Here is a 12,333-nt window from a genome sequence, read left to right as displayed (position 1 = left end):
GTTATTATTCATTTATTTGATTTATAAAATGCACTCATCACCCTGGCCCCTGGGCATATTTACAACAGTGATGCAAATTTAATTAATACAATATTGCTTGGTTTTTCCCCAGCAAGTGGATTTCTTCACCTCCCTCTTGTAGCCACCATGAATCAGGAGAAGAGCCAGTTAGAACAGATGAACCATGTAACTGGGCTTTAAAGGAGAAATTTAAATTGTTGTTATACTGAGAGAAGAAATGAGTCTGTACAAAATATCTTTCTCTTGCTGGTCAGGTGGATGGAATCTCCAAGGTTGTGCTACTTGACCCACACAGGTAAGGTTATGTGTCCCTCATCCTCCTGAAAAAGAGCTAGGAGGGCAAAAAATAAATTTTACAATAGTTCATATTAGGCAGCCAAGAGAACTGGATTGCAAGGGGCATGAGCAGCCTACATAGTCAATGTCTTTTGCTTTTTTTTTTCAGACTTCAAGTTATCATGAATGCAGGATAAAATAATGGTTAAATGCTCATGCTGTAGTCATTGTGCTTTGGCTTAAATTCAGATCTTTTTAAGGTTTTTCATCTGTAAAATGAGGATATAATGGCATCTAATTCACTGGATTATTGTGTGGATTGAGTGAGAGAATGTGTACAAAGTCTCTCTAACAGGAATGGCACATAGAAAGAGCTCCATAAATATTAGTTGTAGTTTTTCATGGAATTTATAGTTAGAGAGTTCTCTGCCATGGAGGAGGCCTAAGTGACCAGTTTTTGACCCTATAACTCACATTAAAATGGAGGTAAGGTGCTTCCATCATTAAATATTTTCCCTGATTGATGGCTATTAATGAAAATTTCTGGAGAAACTCATTGTGGTACTACCACTATACACTGAGCTGGTTGTTATGAAGATTATAACACAATGTTGCCAATGGTGTCAACAAAACATGAAGCTAAAGTCTCTCCAGTACACTGTATGGGTGAGTAATACTGATCACCTTCATAAGCCATATGCAACATTTCCATTTACCCAATAAGGGAGAGAGACATTATATATAAGGAGAAGTATTCCATTAATTGCTCATAATAGGAATGAGTTTCATAAAAAGATAATTTGGGGCTATGGGGAATATAGTAATAAGTGAGAAACTTTGGAGGGTATTTTGTCCTGTGAAACATTTATTTTATTCCGAGGAAGACACCACTGGGTGAGGACCCAGGTTACATATTCTCTTTTATTCCCAACATTTCCTCTGTAGCTCCATTTTGTGTCTGCAGGGATACGCATCTGTTTCAAAAGAGCCCTCTCAGCTCTATGGGAATTTGTGGAAAATGAGTCTATCTTCAGACCCAGTCTGTGGTTGAACTAGTAGTATCTGTGGGAAGATTGGGACAGGAAGGAGGTGTTTACTACAGCATTTATGCCCTTGTTACTTATCTTTTGGCTCATTTAGAACCCAGGTATTAAATCCTATTTTAGCATTGTATTCAAGAAGGAAAAAAATAATTGAATAATTATGGTTTTGATTCCTTAACTCCAAAATAATTTAGTTAAAAAGAGAGAAAATTGATCTTATCTGGTTATTCACTGAATAAGAATTTATAAATAGCTATATGAGTACTACATAAATTTCCACTTTTAACCCACATCTTTTTATTAATTTGGTAGTGGTTCTAGTTTTTTTTTCTTGCTTTCATATCAAATGCACAATGTAGTTGTATCAGTAACATCTCTCATTCAAACTCTATGATTTTTAGCAGCTGGTATTAGGTTTTTATTGGTATATAAAATAACTTGTTCCTTCTTCCCCATATTAAGTTGGGAATAATTGATTAGATAGATTTTGTCAGCCCTTTTGACTTCTGAGGGAGCTTAGAGCCTTTTTCTGTCCTCATCTCAAGGATTACCTCAGTTGCAAACCTACCACATTCTACATTGAAGAGGTGGGAGTGTGGCTCTGGATTGACCAAAATGACAGGCCATGTCAGGAAAGGGTGCTTTCTCTTTTCCCATGAGTCTAGGTAACATAGGCCTGGAAGCATCTTCCTTGACATTTTTTCCCTTTCCTCAGTTCAGAGAAAGGTCTAGAGTGTACTATATAGAAAAGCCTACCCTAGATATTAGGAAAAAATTCTCAGACATTTCTTTCTCTTGGCTTTTTATTCTTCACAAAGCAAGGCCTTTACTTGGGATGGATAGATTTGAGATTAAGGTCTGGGCTTTGTGTTGAAGGTTGGTTACTTGGATCCTCGTAGGAGGTTGGGTTCTCCAATGAGGTGTGGGCCATCTCACCGGAATTCTATAATGGGATTTGGGGACCAAAGTGCCTGTTATTAATAAAGGTTTCTTGGCCTTCATCATAGTCTTTGAGGGCTTTTTGGTAAGGGGTGGCTGGTGAAAGGCAGAAGTGAGATATTCCACAGCCCCTTAAGTCAACTACCAACTCTTAATGTAACCCACATATCCTTATCTATTGGTGTGTATAAATAGTGAACCTCAACTACTACTGAGTGGGGTGGATGGTTTTTTATGTTTTCAGGGTCATCACTTGGGAAAATAAGACTAAAATTTATTTGTGATTATTATTTTCTCTTGCTCAGTAATCTGCAGAATATGGCTGGTCCCATCATTTGATTTCTGTTATCTCTATCTGCATAGGCCATAGAGTTCATTACTATATAAAGAACACTGTGTATCTGAACCCATGGGGGTAAAAAAAAAAAAACAGTGGGGAGGATCTTTGTTAAGATGGAAATGTCTGCAATATGTAGCCATGGGAATGTACATAGCCTCTTTTGAGGGAGTGTCTAGAGTGTCTGCCTGGTGCTAATTCTTTGAAGGAAGAGAATTGAATTGCATGTGAAAGAAATTGTAGAAAATTTCCCTCTTGGAATTTGAAATTTTGTAACACTCCAAAATTCAATAGAAGACAGAAGAAAGATCATTTGAACTTATGAAACAGAATGTGTTTGAATTTATCCCATGTCTAACAACATAAATATGAGATAAAGGAAGACATCCTCACACCACCCGAAACACATTTCTCGCTAGTTGGGAGAGGATGTGACCCCTCTTGGGTTCTAGTCCAGACACTTATTGTAAAATGGGGTAATCAAACATCTTCCAAATTCTCAGATTCTTTGGGGTGCAGCTGAGCTGTGGTTTTTACTTTAAATGTTCAGTGGAATGCTGAGATGAATCCTATCCTGTATCTTTCTGTCAGCAAGAAGTTTTCCACCACTTGTATTGGAACTAGGCCTGTTATTCTTATTAATTCTTTTGCCGTTACAGTAGCACTGTGCTAATTCTGACAGGCTGGTCAGTGTCATATTTTTTTCCCAGCCAACACCATTCTTAGATTCTCAGGCGGTAGGTGAATGAGGAATGGTGTGATGATATAGCTGCCTTCATCTAATTTTTATTATTGTTTGGATATTTACACTCTTCAGCATGTATGCAACCAGACATTGTATGCTGTGCTATTCTCTTGTGGTTTGTAGGAGAAGACATAGTTATGGAAAATATGGTATAATTTTTATTCTTTAGTGGGTGGAAAGAATTTTGCAAGTGAAACAACATGGAAGCTTAATATATAACAAAAGATGAAAATGAAGATAGAGGGGACCTGGGGTCTCTATTTCCTCTTACACTTATATAAGGCCTAAGAAAAGTTTTTCCTTAAGTACATGACAATATTTTAAACTCTTGAATGAAAGTGAAACTGCTGAGATCAACATTTCTACATTAATTAATTTATTTAGTTATTCAACAAATATTTATGGAAAGCCCACTATGTGCCAGATTGTGTGTTATGTGGCTGCTGCTAACAGTCCTAACTAGTGTTCACTGAAAGTGTATTGCCCATATCAGGGATGGGTAATCCTAATTCTTTTAATAATCCTAAAGGAGGCACTATTAGCATCTCAGTTTGTAGTTGAAAAAACTGAGGCTTAGAGGAGTTGAGAAGCATGTCCAGGGTCACACAGCTAGTAAATAGGAGAGGTAGGGATTTTTGATCTGGTTGTTTGATTCTCATCCCACACTCTTGAGACAACATACTTCCTCTCTGTAATAATATCAAATACTGACCTAAGGCTGATTGTGTTCTAGGCGAAACACTTTGACACATATTCTCTTTTAATCGTCTCAACATTCCTATGGATAGACATCATCATTATTATTTTATTATTATCCCTTATTTTATGCTTAAGGAAACTAAAGCAAAAAACAAAACAAACACAAAACCTTCCTAACCTCCAGGTGGTAGAATTAAGTTATGGACCCAGAAAGCACGTGTATGCTCTAAAATACCATTCTCTAATACATAGAAACAGTTCATGTTTTCAGGAAGCTAATGGTAAGTATAGTTTAGATATAGATATGCAAATTTTAAAAACCCAGTGTACAGACAGTGGCCTCAATGGAGGAGGGGTAGACAAATATTTTGGAAAATGTTAATTTTAGCCTCGTGCTCTAATAGCTCCCCACCATCTCTCATCAATAAAAACCTTTTATATATTCCCCTTTCATTAGTTCTGAGGTTAACCCACTCTCTGCTTCCCTCCTTTGACTTGTACCCTAAATTTTCCTCTTGCCTGCCTCTTAACAGTCTGTCTGCTCGTATGTGCCTATGGTAAATTTTCTCATTCCACTCTGGCATCTCTCCTGGATGCATGCTTTGTAGCCTGCCCCTGTACCACAGTCCTCTCCTAGGATGGAGCACTCTACCCTGAGCCAGCAATTTGAGTAGCCTCTTTGAGGGGCCTCTGGCTATTCAAAGTGTGGTTGGTATAGCAACATGGATATCACCTGGGAGCTTGTAAGAAATACAGAATCTCTGGCTCCATCCTACACCTACTGAGTCAGTCTGAATCTTATTAAGATCCTGGGTCATCTCTTTCTTTGAGAAGCACTGGTCTAGAAGGTGAGATCTTACTGGGGCATGGAGGGAGTTCTCCATCACTTGATGCTTGTTGTCAGTGAAGCTCTCACAGTGGAAGTAATATTTTGGTGATACCAGGGGAATGAGTTAGGGGTTTTCCAGGGAGTTGGGGGGAGATTGTGTGGTTCTCCAGAGAGACAGAATCAGTAGGAGATGCATATGAAGAGATTTATTTTATTGGCTTACATGATTTTGGAGGCTGAGAAGTCCTACAATCTACCATCTGCAAACTGGAGACCCAGGAAAGCCAGTGATGTAGTTAGAAGGCCTGAGAGTTGAAGAACTGATAGTAAAGGTTCCAGTCTGGGTCTGAAAGCCTGAGAACCAAGAGTGCCAAGGTCAGGAGAAGGTCAGTGTCCTAGCTCAGTTGTTAGGCAGAATTAATTCAACCTTCCTTTACCTTTTTGTTCTATTTAGGCTCTCCCAGTGGAGTGAATGATGCCAACCCACAGTGGGAAGGGCCATCTGCTTTACTCAGTCTACTCATTAAAATGTTAATCTTTTCTGGAAACACCTTCATAGACACATCCACAAATAATGTTTAACCAGCTGCCTGGGCATCTTATGGCCCAATCAAACTGACACATAAAATTAACCATCACAGTATCCCATGCTTGGAAAACAGCATGTTCAATGGCATAATTGGGGAACTTCTAGTTCAATTTTTCTAGATCATAATATATGAAAAAAAGAGGTGGTACCATGGTTTTAAAACATGGTTATAAATTCTTTGACATTCCTTCCATTGTCCCTTGAATCTGGGTGGGCTTGTGACTGCTTTGTCCAGTAGAGTATAGTAGAGGTGATACCATCTGACTTCCAAAGGTGGGTCATGAAAGGCCATGTAGCTTTTACACGCTTATGAAAGCCTGAGCTGCCATGTAAGTTGATTGGATAACCTGAGGCCGTTGTGCTCATATGCATTAGGATTTATTAAATGTTTAAGATAGGGAAATAATGGTATTCGCAAGACCATTGACAAGGTAACTTAAATAGCTGATCACAATATGTTTGAAGAAAAATGATAAGGTTTTGGGCCAGGAAAGTGTGGAATGGAGAGAATAAATGTGAAAACTACTACCTAGGAAGAAAAATTTGCAGGACTTGGTTGCTTAGATGTAAGGATTAGGCAAATAGTACCTCATTTGGAAGATTAGGTTACAGGTTTTGCCATTTATAAAAATAGGAATGTAGAGAGAAAAGGAGATGCTTTGTTGGAAGAGAATGAGTGTATGTCTCCAGACATATCCAGTTAGAGATATATAGACAGCCTTTGGGTTTAGATTGGTACTAATTAGTGTGTAGGTCACAATTTTAAAAGTACTCTTTACTCATGCCAATTCTGAATAATTGGTGGTGGCTGTCTGGAAGACTGAATTGAGGATTCTGAGAGTGGTCTTAGCTTGACTGGGGGAAGAGGTATCATCAGTGATTGATGTTTACCTGGAGTAAGGCCAAGGAGAGCAATCATTTGCCTGATGTGTATTGGCCACTTAGATAGTAATAGTAGGAAATGTTAAGATGTTATGGCATTGAGAGGTACTGATAATCTTTATCTCTTTTGAAACCTGCCTACACTTTGTTGAGAAATAAAGCCTGAAAAAATATTCATTTAAGCCATCATTATTTGTGGCATGTTTTTCTGTGCGGACCGACCTACTGTGATCCCGGACCTGAAAGAGCTGGCAGTGGTGAGAGAGTATCTTTGGCTTCCTGCTAAGTAAAAGTGATGGTAAGAAGTAGAGTCATGGAATTATAGAATTGGAAAGAAATTTAGAGTTTGGTTACTCCAGCCCTCTTATTTTACTGAGAGGGAGATTGAAGCTTGAGAAGATGTGCCTTGCCTAAGATCACTTAGCTTTTTATAAGCTCTGCAATTGCTTTGAAATCTATACAATAAATTTTTCCTCTTAGGACAGAGCCAGTACTGGAAGCCAGCCTAACTGCACAGTGATGACATTGGCATATGATAAACTGGATCAATTGCACATCAGATAGAAACTACTATGTAACTGTCCAAGGTGAAGCAAGGATTCCTTGCACATTGAGGATATCTATTCCCCGCCCATGGCTATCAGAAGCTGGTCTGCTGCTAGCTGTGGAGCCCAGAAGATACCTTCAAATTTTCAGAGAAGTGGAATAGATGGTTGGGAGAGCTTCCAGAATGGCGGTTTCTGTAACATCTGTAGCCTCAGAACTTAGGAAGAGCGAGCACAAAATGTGTTTTTGCAAATGTTTTTCATGGATTTACGACCTAAGCTGTTTAACAGATTGTCTTGCTTAAAAAATATGACTGGTTTTAGCTGACAAGTTGGATTTTATGAACTGATTGATCCCAGCTGCCAATTGTCAAGGCCAGAGGATGTTCCAAATTGGCAGTCCCCAAAGACCTTGAGTTGATTGGTTTAGAGTGGGAAAAGGAAGATTTGGGGGTGGAGAAAATAGAGTTTTATAAAGCTAATATGACTTTAAAAGTATTTGAAGTAAAAATATCCTTTAGAACATACAAAAAGTCATAGTAGTCCAAACTTTATTCTTTGTGGGCTGTTCTAAAGGTTTCTAGGGTTAGATGCCCTTGTTTCTTATTATATTTTCTAATAGTAAAACCGTACTCATATTTACATAGTGCAAGGGATATATACATCTTGACTGCTGCAAAGTTTGAATTATGTGCTTTCTTAAGAAGGAAGCTATGTTTTGAACTCATGAAAGTCTTTTCCTATTTTGCCCAAAACACTAAGCGTCTACATCTTGGGACATGGTGGGAACTTTTACTTGGATAGATTCTTGAGTGGCAAATGAGGCAGTTGTTTGAAATTCAATTTAAATTTTATTGTGAGATCTAAGTCCATATTTGAGCATATTGTTAACACCACTAATAATGATATTGATACCCCTACTTATTTTAACTTTTATGCCTTATCTCCCATAATTGGTACCTATCTCATAGACTTGTAAATATAAAATGAGCTAACCCATGCAGAGTGTTTAGAATAGTGCTTGTTTCATAATTAGTGCTTGATCAGTGTTATTATTATTACAAATCATAACAATATGGGGGTAATGTTACAAATGGCATTGGTCAAATATGTGATAAGCCTCTGAATTAATTGCTAAAGTGCAGCTTAGCTAAAAACAACAATGATTGCTTTTCAGAGGATTACATGCTGATTATTTAAAGTGTTTAGAAAAGATCATCTATGATTGGTCCAACTATATGATGAGATTACCAATATATAGTTTATGCACATTGGCATTTCTACTTGTAACTGTATTTTGTAGTTAAAGTGGCCTTGATGTTCTGGATTTCACCCAGTACTGGATTTTCTAAAGGTGAAGCTTTGCCTGAGACATAACCTTCCAAAACATTAATTAGGTATCTATCGGTGATATTGTCTGCTTTATCTACCTTCCTATTGCTTAAAAGGAGGTGGCCATCTCGCTTAATTAAATATAAATGGCTCCGTTGGAAGAAAAGTCAGATAGTTCTTTTTTTTTTTTTAAGATTTTATTTATTTGAGAAAGAGACAGAGAGACAGAGCACAAGCAGGGCAGAAGGAGAGGGAGAAGCAGATTCCCTGCTCAGCAGGGAGTCCAGTGTGGGGCTCGATTCCAGGATCCTGAGATCATGTTGAGAACCAGAGAATCTATCCAAGTAAAGATCATAACCAGAGCCAAAGGCAGACACTTAACTGACTGAGCTACCCAGGCACCCCAAGAATCAGATAGTTCTGATATTGAATTAGGTGAACAATGAGGGGCATTGTCAGTGCTACTAAACTAGTTACTCTAAGTTTCAAAGGGAAATCATAAAATGGCAGCTCTTAGTATTCTCTCACTTTCTGCAAAGAAAAATTCCCATTGAAGGGAAAATTTTACCAAATCTACTGAACAATAAATATTTTAAGAAGCCAAAGCATCTTGAGATCCACTTACCAGAAGAAAGTACCCTGTATGAAGATGTAGCATTATCTGAGTCAATTAATATAAATGAACAATTGGCTATTAGAAGGCTATAATCTGAATTTTGGTATTCAAAACACAACTGATGTAAGTAAAAACAATGATGAAATTGTTAGAAGTATCATGGCATAATCAGCAGGCATTGCTCCAAATTGTATCTTAGCCACTTTTTAGAATTGTGACTCTGAGCTTAGTACAAAGTTCCTTGCACCTCATCATATAGATATTAAATGCTTGGTAGTGATTATTTTATTATTTGGAGTTAAGGAAAGTCAAATTCTAAGAGTATGACTAAGTACATTTTGTTTTTTAAGATCATGTCTAGACTCAGTTTAAGTTTACTGTAGCAGAAAAACCATAATATTTGGAATAATCAAGGTAATAGTATTTTAAATCCAAAACTTCCTGGTCTCCCCTTTCCTCCCTTCCTCTCCCTCCATATTGGAGAAAAGGGTGTGATCAGGAAAAGGAAAATCAAACCAATTAATTATTGTCTATTGCACAAAGGACTTAGATGGAATTATTTCTGGTAGGCACCATCAGGAAGACCAGAGGACTCTACCATCCCTTCTAAAAACATTTCATATAAGAAGCGTTATAAAGAAATATATAGTAAATCTAAGACAACAAAGCTTGGGTACTTACTATGTGCTAGGTATTAGGCCAACCAATTTACATTCTGTTACTTTATCAAACGGGTGCTACTATTAAAAATGTTTAAGAGATGAAGAAACAGGCTTAGAGAGATTAAGTAAATTACTGGGATCACAGAGGTATAAACAGAAGAATTAGGACTCAAATTTAGGTTTGACTCTGCTATATTTAGGCTTTACAAATGATGGCTGCAGTGTATTAGAAAGTTGTAAATTCAGGAAAAGAAGAAATCTACAAGCTGGAGTGGTCTGGGAAGTCTCAATGGAGGAGATGTGATGTCAGCTGTGTTCTAAAGGGCAAATAGTAGGGTATTTCAGGTGGAAGGATGGTAGCAGGTAAAATACAGATATGTGAAGCTTCACAATGCATTCTTGTATTAATTAGTTGACCAATTTGACTCAGTTGATGTGTTTCGGAAGGTGAGTGGTCAGAGATAAAGTTTTTTTTTTAAACAGGTTTTTTGAGGTATAATTGATACATAATACACAGTGAATACTTAACATATATAATTTGATGAGTTTTAAGCATAAGCACACAACTGTGAAACCATCACCACAATCAAGATAATGAACATACCCATTTCTGTCAAAGTTTCTTAGAGCACCTTTGTAATTCCTTCCTTCCAGTCCTCCTAACTTCCTACCTCTGGATTCTTAGGCAACCACTGATATGCTTTCTGTTAGTTTACATTACTATGCATTTTTAAGAACTTTACAGAAGTGTTTTTGTCTGGCTCCTATCACTTGGGATAATGATTCTGAGCTTTTTCTATGTTGTATATATCTGTAGTTCATTATTTTTATTGCTGAGCAGTATTTCATCGGATGGATATAGCGCCATTTGTTTTTCCATTGACCTTTTGTTGGGCATTTGGATTGCTTTCAGTTTTTGGCCATTACAAATAAGGCTACTATAAATGTTGACTTACAAATCTTTGTTTGGACCTGTGCTTTCATTTTTGGGGAGATAAGTAATTAGGAATGGAATGGCCAGATCATTATAGTATGAGGATGTTCAATTTTTTAAAAAACCACCAAACTATTTTCCTAAGTGGTTATATAATTTTACATTCCTACCAGCAGTGTGAGGATTCCAGTTTGCCCAACCTTCTCCAACACTTGATGAATGAAAGGCTCAGTGGAAGGCAGATGGAGACTCATATGCCAAGTTAAGGAATTTGGACTTCAATTTTGAGGCAACACAGACCCATTAAAAAGTTTTAGAATAGGGGAGGGACAAGGTATATAAAGTGATTGAGGAAGGTAAGTCTCTTATAGTGTGTGCAGAGTTGATTAGGATGTGGAAAGGCTGATGGTTGGGAGACCACCTTAGGTAGCAACTTAGGTGGTGCCTGTGATAGTTCAGGTATGAGAAGATAAATGAACCAGTGTGATGGGGTGATAATGGAAAGGAAAGGGCAGATGCAAGTGGAAGTTTGAAGGAAAAGTTAATGATACAAGTTTTACTTTGTTTTTGTTCCTCATAGGAATGGAAGGAAATTTTTACTTATATTTTTCTAGTTTGAGAGACTAGGAGAAGAGTGGTGTCATTAATAGTAACAGAATAGTCAAGAGGTATATTTTGGGGATAGAGAATGAGAAAGAGAATACATGGGATTTATTTTAGATATGTTGAATTTGAAGTGCATTCAACTATGTTCCAGGCATATTTTTATGTTAATGTCTACACCATGCTTCATTTCCACATGAATTTTAGGTGAGCATGTAAACATATAGAAGAGAAAATTTGGAGATAAGTTACAGGCAGAAACTGCCAGTGAGGTGGGGACAAGGGAGAAGAGCGAGATGTAGAACTGGGGTGGGGGCTTTAAGGAGGGCTATGAAGGACTGGGAAGCATATATTTGGGAAAATTTTCCCACAGAAGTGTTAGTTTTAATTGGGAGAGATGCATGACCACACCCCAGGGGTCATGGCATTTCAAAGAGCCATTTCAGGGGTAACATTATTAGGAATCCTGTTCTGTTTGTAATTTGCATCATTTTTCCAAGGTGGTAGGCATGAACTATAGTAAATATCTGTCTAGTTCTTTCTTCTTGCTTGGTTTTTCTCAAATCCCACCATTGCTGGGAATGACCCTGTCTGTTTTTCTCTATTGGCATTGCCTAGGGTTATATAGCCAGGAATTTGATTCCACTGTTGTATCTTTAAAAGATGATTCCAGGACTCAACTAGTAGTGTTGCATGCAATATTACTGAGTCTTGGGGAAATGTAATTTAAAATTTATCTTCAAGGAAATTATGCTTCAAGCATTTCTTATTGCATTTAGTCATTGCAGTCCCACCCACAACTAGTTACTGTATTTAGTCACTCCAGTCCCACCCACAACTAGTCACACTCATGCTGAGACCATGAAATAGTAATCATCATCATGAAATAGTAATACAGTGATACTTCTTAACAGTTTATAAGAGGGAATGTGTTTAAGTGTGATTTTTTTTTTTTTAATTTTCAAGAAAACACACTGTAATGATGTCTCAGGAGACAAAGTGAGCTATGTTGAATTCCTGCCAGCACGTTTATTCTAAAGTGGTTGATTTAAATATAGTACTTTCTGTAGATTGAGACAAAAATCAAATATTTTTGTTTGTTGATTCTTCTTCCATTTCCTTTGTTTTAGATAGAATAACATTGTTTATGTTAATGTTAGCATTTCTTGAGTGCTCAGTATTTGTTACCTTGTTTTAGAATGAAATTTAACACAGTTGTCATATGGCTTCTGATCCCAATTTGCACATATGCTTCTTAATGGGCCTAATGACTTAAGCTAT

At 37.3% G+C, this 12,333-nt stretch overlaps 1 long non-coding RNA gene across 2 annotated transcripts in view; it reads left to right on the top strand.

The window, feature by feature from the left end:
- LOC144381269 (uncharacterized) overlaps positions 1-12,333 on the top strand; it is a 272,279-nt gene that overhangs the window by 177,986 nt on the left and 81,960 nt on the right. Inside the window, exon 3 of one of the 2 annotated variants that reach the window (XR_013446164.1) lies at positions 113-310. The exons of the other annotated variant lie outside the window; for it this stretch is intronic. This is a non-coding gene — a long non-coding RNA (uncharacterized LOC144381269). Of the gene's footprint in view, positions 1-112; positions 311-12,333 lie in introns of those variants that run through there. 2 annotated transcript variants of the gene reach the window in all.

This window comes from Halichoerus grypus, chromosome 3, assembly GCF_964656455.1.
Source record: "Halichoerus grypus chromosome 3, mHalGry1.hap1.1, whole genome shotgun sequence".
NCBI lineage: Eukaryota > Metazoa > Chordata > Mammalia > Carnivora > Phocidae > Halichoerus > Halichoerus grypus.
The sequence above is the reverse complement of the archived record's forward strand: the minus strand, read 5'-3'. Positions and strand labels throughout refer to the sequence as shown.